Below are 14,729 nucleotides of genomic sequence, written 5' to 3' on the forward strand. Positions count from 1 at the left end.
AATCCTCAGGCTGGTTTGAAGTTTACTATATAATCTAGAATTTCTTGAACTCATAACCATCCTCCTGCATCAGCTTTTCAGTGCTAATTTCAGGACTGTATCATGACACCTATCCTGTACTTTTTTTTTTTTTTTTTTTTGAGATAAGGTTCTGCTATGTCTCCCAAGAAGCACTAAACTAATGAACCTCTAGCCTATGCCTCTCTACTTTTGGCATGCACCGCCATGCAGCCTTTTAACTTTGCCTCCTTAATATTTAAACACAAATATTAAGAAGGCTGGCAGCCAATTCCATGTTCCTTTCTATTGTGGAGGAGGAGAAGGCACAAGATAACAGGAAGTAGTTGATGCGTTCTGCTTATGCTGTGCTTAATTCTGAGTTATAGCAGGATTTCTGAAATATCACAGGAAAGATACAACAGAGGACTCCTCCGGCCCAAGTGGAACCGTTTAAGTGGAAGAGGGAGGAGTCAGAGCTTTGCTACTCTGTCTCCTCAAACAAGGACATCCCTTTCCCTCTGTCTTTCCCCACCAGCCAACAGTCTACACCTGAATGGCTTCCTTGGGAGAATGAAAGAGTTTGCTGTTCTTCTGGAGTAAAAACAGCATTGCTTTGTTATCCACTGTATAATCACCACCGATCTCAGGAATCACAGAGAATGCCACAACCCCAGACAAAGTGGGGATCTAAGTGGCTTTGTTTGGGGGATGTGTATGTACACATGTAACCATTTCGTTCTTGTTTCACTAGACAGCCTAGCAAAGTCTGTGTGAGGACAGCTTACTCTAAACTCACCTGGCTGGAATAAGTTTAGTTAGTCTGGATGCTCAGAGTCCATTCACCACACAGTTTTATTTTCCCTCCATTAGAAACTTGAATCTACTTTCACCATTTCCTCCTGTTCTGAAGGGCTTTTTATATCATAGTGAAGCTGGCCAGGCACCAGCTAGACACCATAGAGGAGCACAGCTCATAGAGCTAAAGAGCTAAGATCTTCATGTGAAAACTATCTAGCATCAAAACAAGATCCCCGTAGGAAAAGATGAACATCCCCATCCACACCTGAAGAAGATGGCAAGATGGCCCCGTGGTGGAAAGAGGAAAACGGACTCCCATAAATCATCCTCTGATTTCTACACGCCCATGCCACCAAATAAGAACATGGTAAGTACAAGTAAACAAAAACTTATATTCCACAGGCTGGAAGCACATTAGAGTGCTTGAAGTCAAGTTATTTTCTGGTTTGCTCTTAAATCTCATGTCTTTGAGCTAGATGGTGCCACGTCTGTAAACCAAACAACATGCCTCAAGTTGGAGGTGCACACTCAAACTGGCTTTGCTCTTCTTTTGGTCTTTCTTTTCTTTACATAGAACACAGAAGACAATATTGAGAAAGACCAAAAAATTTTCAAGCACATAATTTCACCAATTCCAGACCAATGCTTCCAATTTTCAGGACTCTCATCAATCCTTTCCAACTTTCCCACAATACTGTGGAATAGTAACAAGCATCTCATGCAGAGTGTGATAAACAATGCCATCTTTTCTCCTCCAGTTACGTTGCTTCCTAACTACTTTCAGTCATGCAGTGTCCATCTTAACCATCAAGAACATCTATTTCTGATGGCTGAACAAGCTACTACTTGAGATTAAAGAGATATATCTCGATAAATACTAACAACCAAATTTCAGAGACCACTCCTCAACACATTGGTCAACATCAATTTTTTTTCCTCTGAGAGAGACAAATACTGAAATTGCAGTTATTGTATGGCTACAAGAAACCTTTTAACACAGTACAAGATGCCTAAAAGCGATATATTTCTTACATTTCAAAAACAGCTGATTTATTTGCTAAGAATTCAACAACAGTATTTCCCTTGGAAATTGATGAGGTTAGTGCATTTTAGATATTTAATGAGATTTCTATTTTAAGGTGGAATTTCATTCTAATATAGGTAGAAGGGAAAAAACATCCCAAATGTCAACTCACCAGCCATTTCCTTGTCTCCAACACATGGAACAGCCTGAGAAAAGAAAAGAGATGCACAAAATTATGATCTTATTAGAAAAAATAACTAATACCTTTAGAAATAATATATCATAAATGTAGTAAGAACTAGATCCAGACATTAGAAAAAAAACCTAGCACCGTGCAGCAGCTGTGAAACCACTAGACCCGGCTGTGAGAGCCACACCCTCCATTCTGTAATGATTTTCTGTTTTGATTGGATTCAGTCTATATTGTCTTTAAGTGACATTGACAGTGTATTAGACTAACATACATTCTGAGTTGGGATGAATTTCATTATTCTATTTTTGGGAGGCTTATAAGGCAAATTATTTGGTCAGTGTTTGCACATTTCAAGTCTTTGGTCTTCCTCTACTGTCAGTAAGAACTGAATGTAGTGCCGTCCACAAGGCATCCTAGGTGTCCTGAAAAAGAAACAGCTTTGCTTACTTACTTACTTACTATTAATATTACTATGGGAAGGGATTCCATGGGTTAATTTACTGATATGAAAGGTTTAAAAAATTACCATTCCATTCCATTATTATTATTTTAAGCATAAGGCTAGGAATGAGTAAAATGAAAGGTTTCAAAAGCTTACAGAGCAAAACTGTCAACACCGTTCTTTGTGGATACCTAAAATGAATTGAGGATCTTGAATTTCTAGTTTTCAATTCAATTATACAAATCAGCACAGAGGCTGTGTGTGTGTGTGTGTGTGTGTGTGTGTGTGTGTGTGTGTGTGTGTGTGTGTTGCATGTAGATGAGTGTGTGGGTGCATCTCTATGTGTGCATTTCAAGTATACACAACTCACCCATTGAGATTTCTATGTGACAATCACTGAATACAGACTATCAAGGGCTTCCTCTGAGTTCAGGAAATACCACCTACAGAGCTGAGGTCAGAAAGCCATTCTCACACAGGTGATGTGTTGTGAGTGCATGTGTGAATGAGAGAGAGACAGAGACAGAGAAGATAAGGAGACAGAGACAGAGAGAGACAGAGAGATAGAGACAGAGAGAGACAGACAGGGAGGAACACAGAGAGACAGAGGGAGGCTTCTTTGGTGAATGATGAGAGATGCACTAATCTTTGAGTATAGGAACACATACTTTGATGACAGTTTGATGCATTTTCCACTTAGAAAAATAATAGCAGTAGATTCTTTATGGCCTCCTTAGCAAGGGGCTTTGGGCAGGTTCCTAGTACTAACTACGAATGCCCTCCTATGGAGTAGGCCTTAAATTCAATAACTGTTGGTCACTTCCATAACATTCATACCACTATTGCACCAATGAAGAACTCTTGTAAGGCTGTTATTATCAAAGGTTTTAGGATTCACAGCTGGCTGGGTTGCTGACCTCTCTCACCCAGCATACTGCATAGCACACTCTGGTACCATTGAAACCAATCAGTAGGGAGGAAGCTTCCAGATCACTACCAGCTTGATTTTTCTAATGTTTTATGACAAATGTGCATGGTGTCTTCAGCAGAAGGGTCTTGATATCCAGCTCTGTTGAGTGACTAAAGAGTACTGGCAAAGGAAGTCTTTTGATTGCAGACAGGGTTGTGGACGAAGGTGACAGGCAATTAAAGAAAATTCACGGAGGAAACTCCCCAGTACAAGAATCAACTCACACTTACTTAGTGTTTAGTAAGTGTAGTGTAAGCTCAGTTTTCTTAACTAATATATTTTTATTACAACTTATTTACTGAGCATACATCACTTATTACCTGACTAACCTAAACAATATGAAAAGAGGATTAACGAACACAATAACCAAACTGTGAGGATATCAGTTCCGAGGAACGGTTCTCCTGACGTAATCAGCAGGATTTCTTTTGCTGGAACCTGGAGTAACTGGAACCTCAGCAGGAGCTGGGACCCCGAAGCCTTCCCTTGAGTGGTTCTCTCTAGGAGTGTCTCAAAGTGGTGTGATGAATAGTCAAAACTATCTGGAGTCTCTAAAAGGCCCTACCTCCAGTTCTGGCCTCATTTATATATCTCTTCCCAGAGTCTGTTCATGGGATTTTTTTCAGCTGGCAACAATCAAGCTCCCGCATGAAGTGGTTGGTCTTCTAGTGGATTAACCTCACCTGTTCTCTCACAAGACCGTTCACCATCCTACCCTTGGGAAACAGGTTTATCTCTCCCTTCAGTGTAGGGTATACTTTTAAACCTTCACCTGCACAAATCCGCTCAATCCTCAGAACTACCTTATGATGTCCTACAGACTACTATAGCCTGTGTGGCTCTCTGGTCAATTACAGAACTAGGACTACCCTTTGGCATGTTGGCCTCCATGTCTACTTGTTGATGGAGAAAACAAGTCTGTGAAGTTCCACGACAATATATTGATTGACATTGCAAAAATATGTATGCATATATTTGTTTGGGACAGTTAGAAAGTAGGCAATTGTCTTCTTAGTGCTAAGACACTTAAGATAAACTAAAACTATTGCTCCAAACTATAATATGACTAGGAACAGACAGGCTTTTCCTATATTTGATAATAAAAATGTATTTATAGTATGTATAATATTTAATAAAATTATAATCATTGAGTTGAGTTATAAGAAAAAATATTTTTACCTTTCATATGCCCCATGCTCATATTTCATGTGGCTAACACTGATTGTTTTGGAACTATACCATGTTTCACATGCTGCTTTAATTTATCAAATCTCATTTCTATTAAGTAACTGCAACAGTCATATTAAAAAGTAGAAAAAATAGAGTCAAGGTTTAATGTGCCTAGACGGTGATAATGCCTCTTCCCAAGTAAGATCACATCACAACTGGACAGCTTGCTACTGGCTTCTTTTTTTGAGGGCAAATTGTTTCTCTACAAAAATCTTCCTGTGTGAATTGACTAAGTTTGTGAAAGTAGCCAGGGATGCAAGGCATTGAAGCAATTAGAAAATGCTGACTTGTAGTATTCAGTTAATTAAGCTTTCTGTTCATTCTTAATTGCATGTCTTATGGTATCTTGGGTACAAAAATCTAACACTTTTCTTCACTGTAGAAGTCACAATCTAGTTGACAAAGATACACAAAAAGGAACAAAATAGTTCCTTGTAATGGATGTTGAGTGACAGAGTTTAGGTAGCAGGCGATTAAAATTACCCAGGTACAACCAAGGACAATGCAGGGACTGGATCTAGGCCTCCAACACAGATGTAGTCAATGGGCAGCCTGGACTTCATGTGGGTCTTTTAGTGAGGGGAGCAGGGGAATGTGTCTGACATGGACTCTGTTGCTTACTTTTCGATCACTGATCACTTCTCCCTGACTGGGCTGCCTTACCGTGCCACCTGGGAAGAGGACGCACTCAGTCCTCATGAGGCCTGCTGAACTGTGGTTGGTTGTGGGGAGGGAGGACTCCCTTTACTGAGAGATAAGGGATAGGGAGAAGAGAGAGGCATGGTGGGCCCAGGAATAGAGGAGGGAGAGGCTATGATCAGGATGCAAAGTGAATAAATAAATAAATAAATAAATAAATTAAAGAAAATAAAATTACCTAGGTGTGGGGCTGAAGAGGTGACTCCTCAGTGGTTAAGACCACTTGCTGCTTTTACAGAGGACCCAAGTTTGATTCCCAACACCAACTTTGAATAACTGATCTGACATCTTTTTTTTTTTCATCCTGAGGCACCCATTTATGTTGCATAACACATTAGTAAAAATATAAATAAATTTTAAAACAAAAGAGTATCTAGGTGGAAATGGAGTGGCTTCAGGCATTGGACCCTTGGGAAAGAGGCATTGTTAAAGAGATTGTCTTTTTACTCTTTATATCCAAGATTGGCATGATGAGTACAGTTGGGTTTTTATTTGTTTTGTTTTGTTTTTTAAGTCCCAGAGCGTTCTACCTATTTGGGGGATTACCAGAAGCTTCTCCTGCAAAACTGGCTGTATACATGCAAGTGCAAAGTAGGTGTTCATCAAATGTTTGTGGAATGAACATACAAAATACAACTGTTGCTTATGAGACAATTCCCATAGAAAGCATATTTTTGAGTTTGTTAGGGACCCTGGCTAATAACTGCCATATGTTCATTTGAACTGCCTCTTCAGGAAGTTATTTAACATTTCTGGCAATAAAGCAATTAAATGGGGTTTTCTGCTGGCCATATGGGTTTGCTGTAACTTCATATTTTCTTCTCCCTCAATGGAACAAAGGAAAGTCTACTAATAACTTCCAAGTGAGAGGGGAAAATCATTCATATTTTGTTATTCTCCTTTATGATACTCAAATGATAGAAAAATCTCCATTTCTATGGCTTTGAACCATTCCTGCCTGTCCATATTTTCACCTTCTAATAGCTCTCCTAGGGAAGGGTGCTCGCCTATGTTGGACAGTTAAGGTGATATTACACTTATTTCTTTTTAAAGTCATAAAAAAGAAAGCCCTTTAGTAAAGGAAGAGGAAATAACTTGCCTAAGTGAACACTTGTAACGCTGCATGTGGGACCTTAGCAAGCTGCTCATGCTTTTGGATGTGAAATATGTTTAGGGAAGTGCTGACTTTGGCATGACTTGTGACAACATTACCTATGCTTGTCATGTCTTCTGGTTTCCTGTGAGGACAGTCCTCTGCACTGATGGGATGAACTCTGCCTGGTACCCTTGGGAACTTACAGCAACCACCATGTACTGCTATAGATAACAGCATAAGGAAGACAGGTCAACCCAGAATGCACCGCAGCAGGATGTCAACCCAGAATGCACTGCAGCACAACATCAACCCAGGATGCACTCTGATACAATGTCAATGGAAAGATTCTAATTGAACTAGTTTCTTCCGGATGATTTTAGATGGAAATGATATCATTTTCCTCAATAACAAATGAGTTTTTATCAATATTCTTTCCCCTTCAGTTACATAAAATATGTTTTTCCTTGGTTATTTGGAATTAGCACCATACAACATCGTCAGCAAGAAGGCTCTTTTGATGGTCAACCTCTTCAAAGAATAGGCAAATAGTCTAGAAGATATACTTCCTGGCTTCGTGAAAGGTCAGCTCGTTGGTTTCTTTTACACAAAGCACCATGGCAGGCAGTTTTTGTTTTCTCTCTGTCTCTCTATTTCTTCGTCTCTGTGTGTTCTTACTCTTTCTTCATCTCTCTCTCTCTCTCTCTCTGTGCTTACTTGGAATGCTTTCAAATATTATAGATGTTTACATAAATGTGTCTGGAATATTTTGATTTTTTTTCTGTAGGGATTTCCCTTTTTAAAAGTAGTTAAATTCATAAATAGTGACAGTATAATTCATTTTCTTCCTTTAAAAATACTCCCATTTGTTCTCAAGAGCACTTTGTAGAGAAAATTTCACAGTGAGTAATTATGTCCTTAGCAATGATGGGAACGTATGTATCCTCCTGTGCTGCACAGCCTGAGTCTCAGATGAAGGCTCAAGAGCCCAGTGTAGGCAGTAGCAGGAGCTTGAGACTCACAGTTGACAACAGGGAGAGTTTTGAGGTTACCTTTTTCTGAGCAGTCATGAAAAGAAACATCAAATGAAAGAGGGTACATGGAGGAAAGGGCTTTTTCTTCTTCTTCTTCTTCTTCTTCTTCTTCTTCTTCTTCTTCTTCTTCTTCTTCTTCTTCTTCCTCCTCCCCTTCCTCCTCCTCCCCTGCCGCCTTTATTAAAGATTTGTTTGAAATAATTCCAGTGTGTATATGAAAGTGAGCCCTGTGTCACGGCCCCCAACTGCCGCAAAACCTAGAATATTTGGCTGCTTATAGGACTCTTGCATGACCTCTGAACTGTAGGAGATGTGTCAGGCCACCAGCTGCATTTGCTGAGAATTGCTTTTCTTTTTATTGTTAAAAGGAAAGCACATTAAGTAAATAATCTAATGGATTTCACTGTGACATTTCCATGCATGAACATATTGGGATATAATAAATTCCTCTCTCCCTACTCCCTTTCTTCGCTCCCCTCCTCTCTTTCCCACTGGTCTCCATTCTCTTCCCTAATAATCCCTCTTCTTCTTTCAAGTCAATCTCTTCCTCTTCCACCACGCTCTTCTCTTCATCTTTCTTTTTTGATTCTACTTAGGAAAGAAAGCATGCGATACATGTATTTTTGTTTGAATTATTTTGCTTAATATAAGATGACCTCCAGCTCTAGCAATTTCCTGAAGTTGACATTTAATTTTCATTTGTGGCTAGTACTCCATTAGCTGTGGGAGAGGGTGGATGGGTATAGATGTCTGTACTATTTCCTTTATCCACTCATATGTTGATGGGTACCTAGGCTGATTCTATGGCTTGGTTATTGTGACTAATATTACAACAAATATCAGAGAGCAAGTATCTCTATTTTCTGACTTAGATTCCCCAGGGAATATTCCCGGGAGTAGTTTTTTAATTTTAATTTAATTTAATTTTTTTTTGAGACAGTGTTTCTCTGTGTAGCCTTGGCTATCCTGAACTCACTTTGTAGACCAGGCTGGCCTTGAACTCGCAGCAATCCACCTGCTTCTGCCTCTGAGTGCGGGGATTAAAGGCATCTGCTATCACACCCAGCTCCAAGGAATGTTAAAGCTAGGTTATATGATAGTTCTATTTTAGTTTTTTAAAAGAACCTCCATATTGATTTCCTTAATGGTTGCACTAGTTTATATTCCCATCAACAGTGTGTTAGTATTCTTGTTTTCACATAGACTTGCTAATGTTTGCTATTGTTTATTTCCCTGATGATGGCCATTCTGTCTGGGATGAGGTGGGATCTCATTGTAGTTTTTATTTGCATTTTTCTGATGGAAATTATTAAATATTTTTGTAGAGTTATTGCCCATTTGTATATTTTCTTTTTGGAAATCTCTCTCCATATTATTTGATTTACTGAAGGGATTGATGTTATTTTTATCACTTTCTGGGTTCTATGTGTAGTCTAGTTAATAATTCTTGTTATGTGAATAACTAGTGAAGGTTTTTCTTCCATTCTGTGCACTGTCTCCTCAGTGTTTTGTTTCTTTTGCTGTGCAGAAAGAAACCTTTTAATCTAATGTAATCCATTCATAAAGCATTGCTTTTTTAAAGGTATAGGATATCTAGTCATGAAACCATTGTCTATGCCTATATTGGGAAGCATTTTCCCTGTGTGTACTTTCCTCCAGTCACTTAAAATTTGTGTCTTGTCTTACAGTCATTAATCTATTCTGAGTTGAATTTTGTATAGGGTAAAAGACGGGGAACTCATTTCAAATTTTTACATGTTGCTAACTAGTTTTCTCATCATCATTAAGTGAAAGAAAACTTGTCTTTTCTCCACTGCACACTGTAATCAGGTGATTACAGCTGTGTATTATTTCTGGATCTTTTATTCCATTGCTTGGTACATCTATTTTTATAACAGTGCCATACAGTTTACTTTTTTGTTAACTTTAGCATATTTTGAAATTGGGTATTGTGATATTTCCAGTATCGTTCTTTTTGCTCAGGTTTGCTTGGGATCTCCAGCAGAAGCCTTTTCTGTTTCCACATGAGTTTTAGAATATTCAAAAACAACTTTTTGATAAAAGTTATAGGTGCTCTGATAAAGATTGCACTGAACTATAAACTGATTTTATTAACATGGCTATTTAAAATACTAATTAGTCAGTGGAGGGATAAGGACACCAACCCACCTACAAAACCTTCTACCCAAAATCTGTTCTGCCTACAAGGTGTGCAGGGACAAAGACGGAGCAAAGATTGGGGGCAATGTCCAACCAAAGCCTGGCCCTAAGAGAGACCCATCCCATGGGAGAGAACCAGTCCCTGACACTATTAATATTACTTTCCTGTGCTTGTAGACAGGAGTCTAGTATAACTTCTCCTAGCGGTTTCATCCAGCATCTGATGGAAACAGACACAGAGATCGAGAGCTAAACACTAGAGAGAGTTCAGGGAGTCTCATGGGAGAGTTGGAGGTGGAGGGAGGTAGAAAAGTCAAGGTCTCCAGAAGAAGACCTACAGAGTCAACTGACCTGGGCCCACGGGGGCTCACAGAGATTAAACCACCAATCAAAGAGCATGCATGGACTGGACATAGGCCCCCTGTACATATGTAGCAGAAATACAGCTTGATCTTTATATGGATTCCCCAGCAACTATAGCAGGGTCCCTCCCTGACTCTGATGTTCCCCCTTTGGATCCCATTCTCCTAACTGTGCTGCCTTGTCTGACCTCAGTGGGAGAAGATGCTTCTAGTTCTGCAGTGACATAATGTGCCAGGGCGGGTTGGTATCTATGGAGACCTCCTTCTTCTCTGAGGAGGAGGAGGGGCAAGAATGGAGGAGGAATGCATGAGGGGGAAGACTGATAGGAGAGGAGGGGGGCTGAAATCAGGCTGTAAAGTGAATAAATAAATAAATACTAATTAGTTCTTATTGGGATTCGCCACCCACCTCTCAAATTTCTCCAAAATAGAAATAATTTTATATGTGATTAATAAATTGTTGATATTTAACAAGCTTAAAATTACATGTCACATATGTAATGTTGGTCAGTAAAATGGAAGAAAAACACATATATTTTTAATAATTAAAGTATTTGTTAATGGTTTAACACAATTCTAAATAACTGCTAGTTTAAAAGGGGTGGAGGCCTGCTGGAGGAAGTACTTCACTGGGGACAGCCTTTGAGGGTTTATAGCATTATCCACTTCCCCTTCCTTCTGTCTACTTCCAGTGCGTAGATGAAAAGATAACCAATCAGCTCCTTGCTTTGGCCTCTATGGATTCAATGACTCACACTGTGAGTCAAACAAGCTCTTTTTCCTTACCTTTCTTTGGCCATGGTATTTTATCACAGCCGCAGAGCAGTAAGTAATAGAGCCCTTCCTCTCTGAACACCCCTGCAGTCACGAATTCCACTTCCTTCCTGATTCTGGAAATGAAATGTATAGTGCACACACCTAGTCATAATCCTCTTGCCGAGGAAGCCTGAAGCAATATAGGATAGCATATGACAGGCACATGCCCATATGTTGTATCTGGTTTACCCATCTCTTACAGACTTCTAGAATTCAGTCTTGGGAGTGCCGTTCTATTCTATTCCTCTACCCAGCAATCTTTGGATAATGTCCTTTCCAGCCTTTTATTGCTTCGCAGTGGGGACTAGGTTTCAACACACGGAGCCCCAGGGACACTGAGACCACATTCAATCTACAGCAATACCTGGCATCAAGTTCAAAAGCACTTGGTCTAGTGACAGTGTACAGAACCGCTTTTTAGAATAGGAGCACATCAGGAAAAAACAATGCCAAGGAAGGGAGAATAGAACAGGCAGACACCTGGCCTAACCATAACCTCACTGCCTGACTGGGATCCTGTTTCCCACTCAGAGGCTGAGGAGGTGTGCCAGCACTGTTCCCCCAGCAGGTGTTCAGCACAGCCTGCCTCTCCCGTGCAGGTCCTCCTAAGCATCCTTCTTCAACCATGATGAGTTCTATGACTTTATTATCAGGGCCAACACAAAGGTGGCTTGGCTTTTGGGTTATTCGATTGACTTGAGACAAATGAATTCTTGTGTCTTTCTTTCTTCTAAATCAGAGTCTTGCTCTTTTAGGCCAGCCTGGCCTCTCTACCTGGTAATCCAACCACCTCAGCCTCCAGAATGCTGGCAGTGAGGGTTGTGCTACCACTCCTGATAACCCTAGCTGGAAACATCAGTAAGATGAGCCTTCATCATATCCAACTTCTTTCTTGTTGCTGATTTCGAATACTCTGGGGTCATTCATGTGGTTGAAGACTTATCTTGCTCACTCTTTATTATGAGAAACTTGGACCTTGTGAGTCTCCGTACCTTTGTATTGAATGTAACTCATTCAGTAACCTATTTTATGGAATTAACAAAAGAAATATTTTTTTTTTTTTTTTTTTTTTTTTGAGACAGAGTTTCCTTGTGTAGCCGTGGATGTCCTGGATTCACTTTGTATACCAGGCTGGCCTCGAACTCACACTGATCTACCTACCTCTCCCTCCTGAATGCTGGGATTACAGGTGTGTGCCACTGTTCCCAGCCCCCTTTTTCCTCTTAAATGGCATACAACATAGCAGGGTTCTTATATGAGCAAAGTGGTCATGATATTGATTGCCAAAAATAAAAATGATAACAAGAAAGAATATCGCATGCAAAAAGTTATTCAGACTTTAGTAACCGTGGGGGCTAGACAGGAAACTTGTCTATAAAAAAAAAAAAAAAAAAAAAAAACCCAGAGAGTTCAAGGTGAGTCCAAAAACTAGGATACCTGAGCAGTTTAGTGCATTCTAGAGACAGAGAAAATGTTACCTCTGTGATGGTGGCCTTCCCTTTCCACCCATGGTCTTCTGCACAGGTATCATGGAGGCATGGGCTGGAACTCATCTGCTTCTGGGATACCAGAGGGCTTTCTGATGCTTCTCGCCTTTCTTTTCACAGCAGCAAATATACTTTCAAAATCGCTACATGTAAGCTGTCCTGATGATGTCTCACACCTAACACGCAGTCCAGATGAAAGAGGTGGCCTACTTTTTAAAGGTACCTTTTATGGTAACTCAGCAAGTGTGCAGCATTCTTTTTTGAGTCTATTTTAATTCTTAGAATGTTTTCTTTTTGTAGTATTTGGGTCAAAATTCCATCTAGAATGATGCGGGTCCTCTAATTCCCTGCCCTGGAAACTTTGAGAATTAGAAAATTAAAGATTTATTGAGATAAGCTCAAATCATGCCTCTGTTTACATGTATTATTTCATTGAGGTTTTGGACATACTGCTTTTGTTTCTAAAACCTCAATTCATTTTCCTTCATAATAAGAAAAGTTCCAAGAAAAAATACATTTCTTATATTAAATAATTTACTTTGTTAATCAAAATAAAAAATCTTATCTGCTGGCTACGTTACTGGTACCCACTGCTATTATTGATCATTGTAGTTTTGAAACACAACTAAATTTCTGTTGCTAAGATGGACCTGTAATACTACCTTAACTGTATTAGTTCTAGTTGAAGGCTTTTTGTTCCTGCCATAATATCTCGTGTCTGTGTCACAATCAAAATTAACCATTAAACTGCCTCTAATTTTAAATTTTGGGTTTCATATAGCCTTGACACCCTACTGTACGACTAAGTCTAGTTTAGGACTTGAATTGTACATTTAGGACTTTCAAATCTAGCATAGAAGCCTGAAGAAGGTTAAGTACCTTTTATCAGAACTCTCTTAGGTATATAGTTTTAGCTTATGTTTAAAGCCCTAAATTTTAAATGTTTCTTAGTCTGTACTGAAGTACATATTTCTCATGAGAAAGTCCTTGTTAATAAAAAGCGCAGGCTGCCTGGAACCACATGGACTCTATAGGAAGTGCTGATTCTGATGCAGGAAGGTGGTTGGGCAGAGAACTTATTGTGATAGCTTTAAAATCGGATCCTTGAGGTCTAATGTGCCTTCCTTTAAAGGATGGCACCGGGTTCCTCTTTGTCATAGGCTTTGGCTATGGCTTCCTACTGTGCATCATGGGCACTTTCTAGTTCTCTCTCTCTCTCTCTGGAATGCTTGCGATGGAGAAAGGTAGCTGCCATGACATGAGAGTCCAAGGCAGCTATGTGGTTCTTATGCTGATAGTGACCCACACTCCCTGGAGACAGCCTCGCAGTGGCGGCCATCCCTCAGACCCATGGCAGCCTAAGAAGGATGCACAACTAGAGCCAGGCAGAGCAGCTACTCCTGAACTGAATTCCTGACCCACGGAGGACCGAGTATGAGGAGAATTGTTTCGGGATGTTAAATGTGGGGGCAATCTGTTAAGCTGTAAGCAGGAGCAAATACGTTTACCTACATGTTTAAACAGCACACCTATGTCTGTATTTCATACATATCAGCAGTGCTGTGGCCAAGCTAAAATTTTACTCGGGCTCTAGGAAGTAGCATGTCTTACGGCTCCTGTAAGAGATGTTTTTCAGGCTTAAGTGCACTCATTTACCTTTAGTGTTATAAATCACAAATTTCTCCTTCTAAAATTAAATAGCATTTTCTTCGTGGCAGACCAAATGGAAAGATGCAAACAGCTGGCTGCTTTTGTTGTTGTGGTTATAATTTTCTCACTATTCTTTACAGTGAAACATTTTGGTTGGGTTGATAATTGTTACTTAATTCATTTATGTTACTGATGTCTGTGCATCTTCTACATATCTTAGTGACAATTGATTTCTACCTTTAGGCAAATTACAGTTCTCAACTGGTATTGATATGAACATACCTGGTCAGGTTATTCATAACATATTTAAATATACACTGAGCTAAGACAATGCTGCAAAAGGAATGCCTTGAATATTCTTGAATATTTATATGGTTTATTTTATGGTAATCTTATAAGACACCAAATAGGGATTTGATCAGGTAGTGATATTCATTTTGAAAGCAATTGCTTTTCAGATTATAAAGTAAATGTAATTTAGACTTTGAATATGTGGCCAGATGTCACTGGGCTGCACTCCTGAGATTAATCCAGCCACCTGGCTCATGGGTTCTGTGTCGCAGCTAATGCTTCTCCATATGGCCATGGTTTTGCTTCCTTGTCTGAACTAGAAATTTCCTGGAGATGCCTCTGAACATCCTGAAGAGAGGATGGAGAGCTTTAAAGACATCTTTTATTTTAAAAAATTATTTCTTCAGAGTGAGATCTAGCCATATTATTTTTTTGTTGTTTCTTATATTTTGTTGCTGTTGCTGCTGTACTCTTTCAAGT

The sequence above is a fragment of the Acomys russatus genome, chromosome 27, assembly GCF_903995435.1.
Source record: "Acomys russatus chromosome 27, mAcoRus1.1, whole genome shotgun sequence".
Taxonomy (NCBI): domain Eukaryota; kingdom Metazoa; phylum Chordata; class Mammalia; order Rodentia; family Muridae; genus Acomys; species Acomys russatus.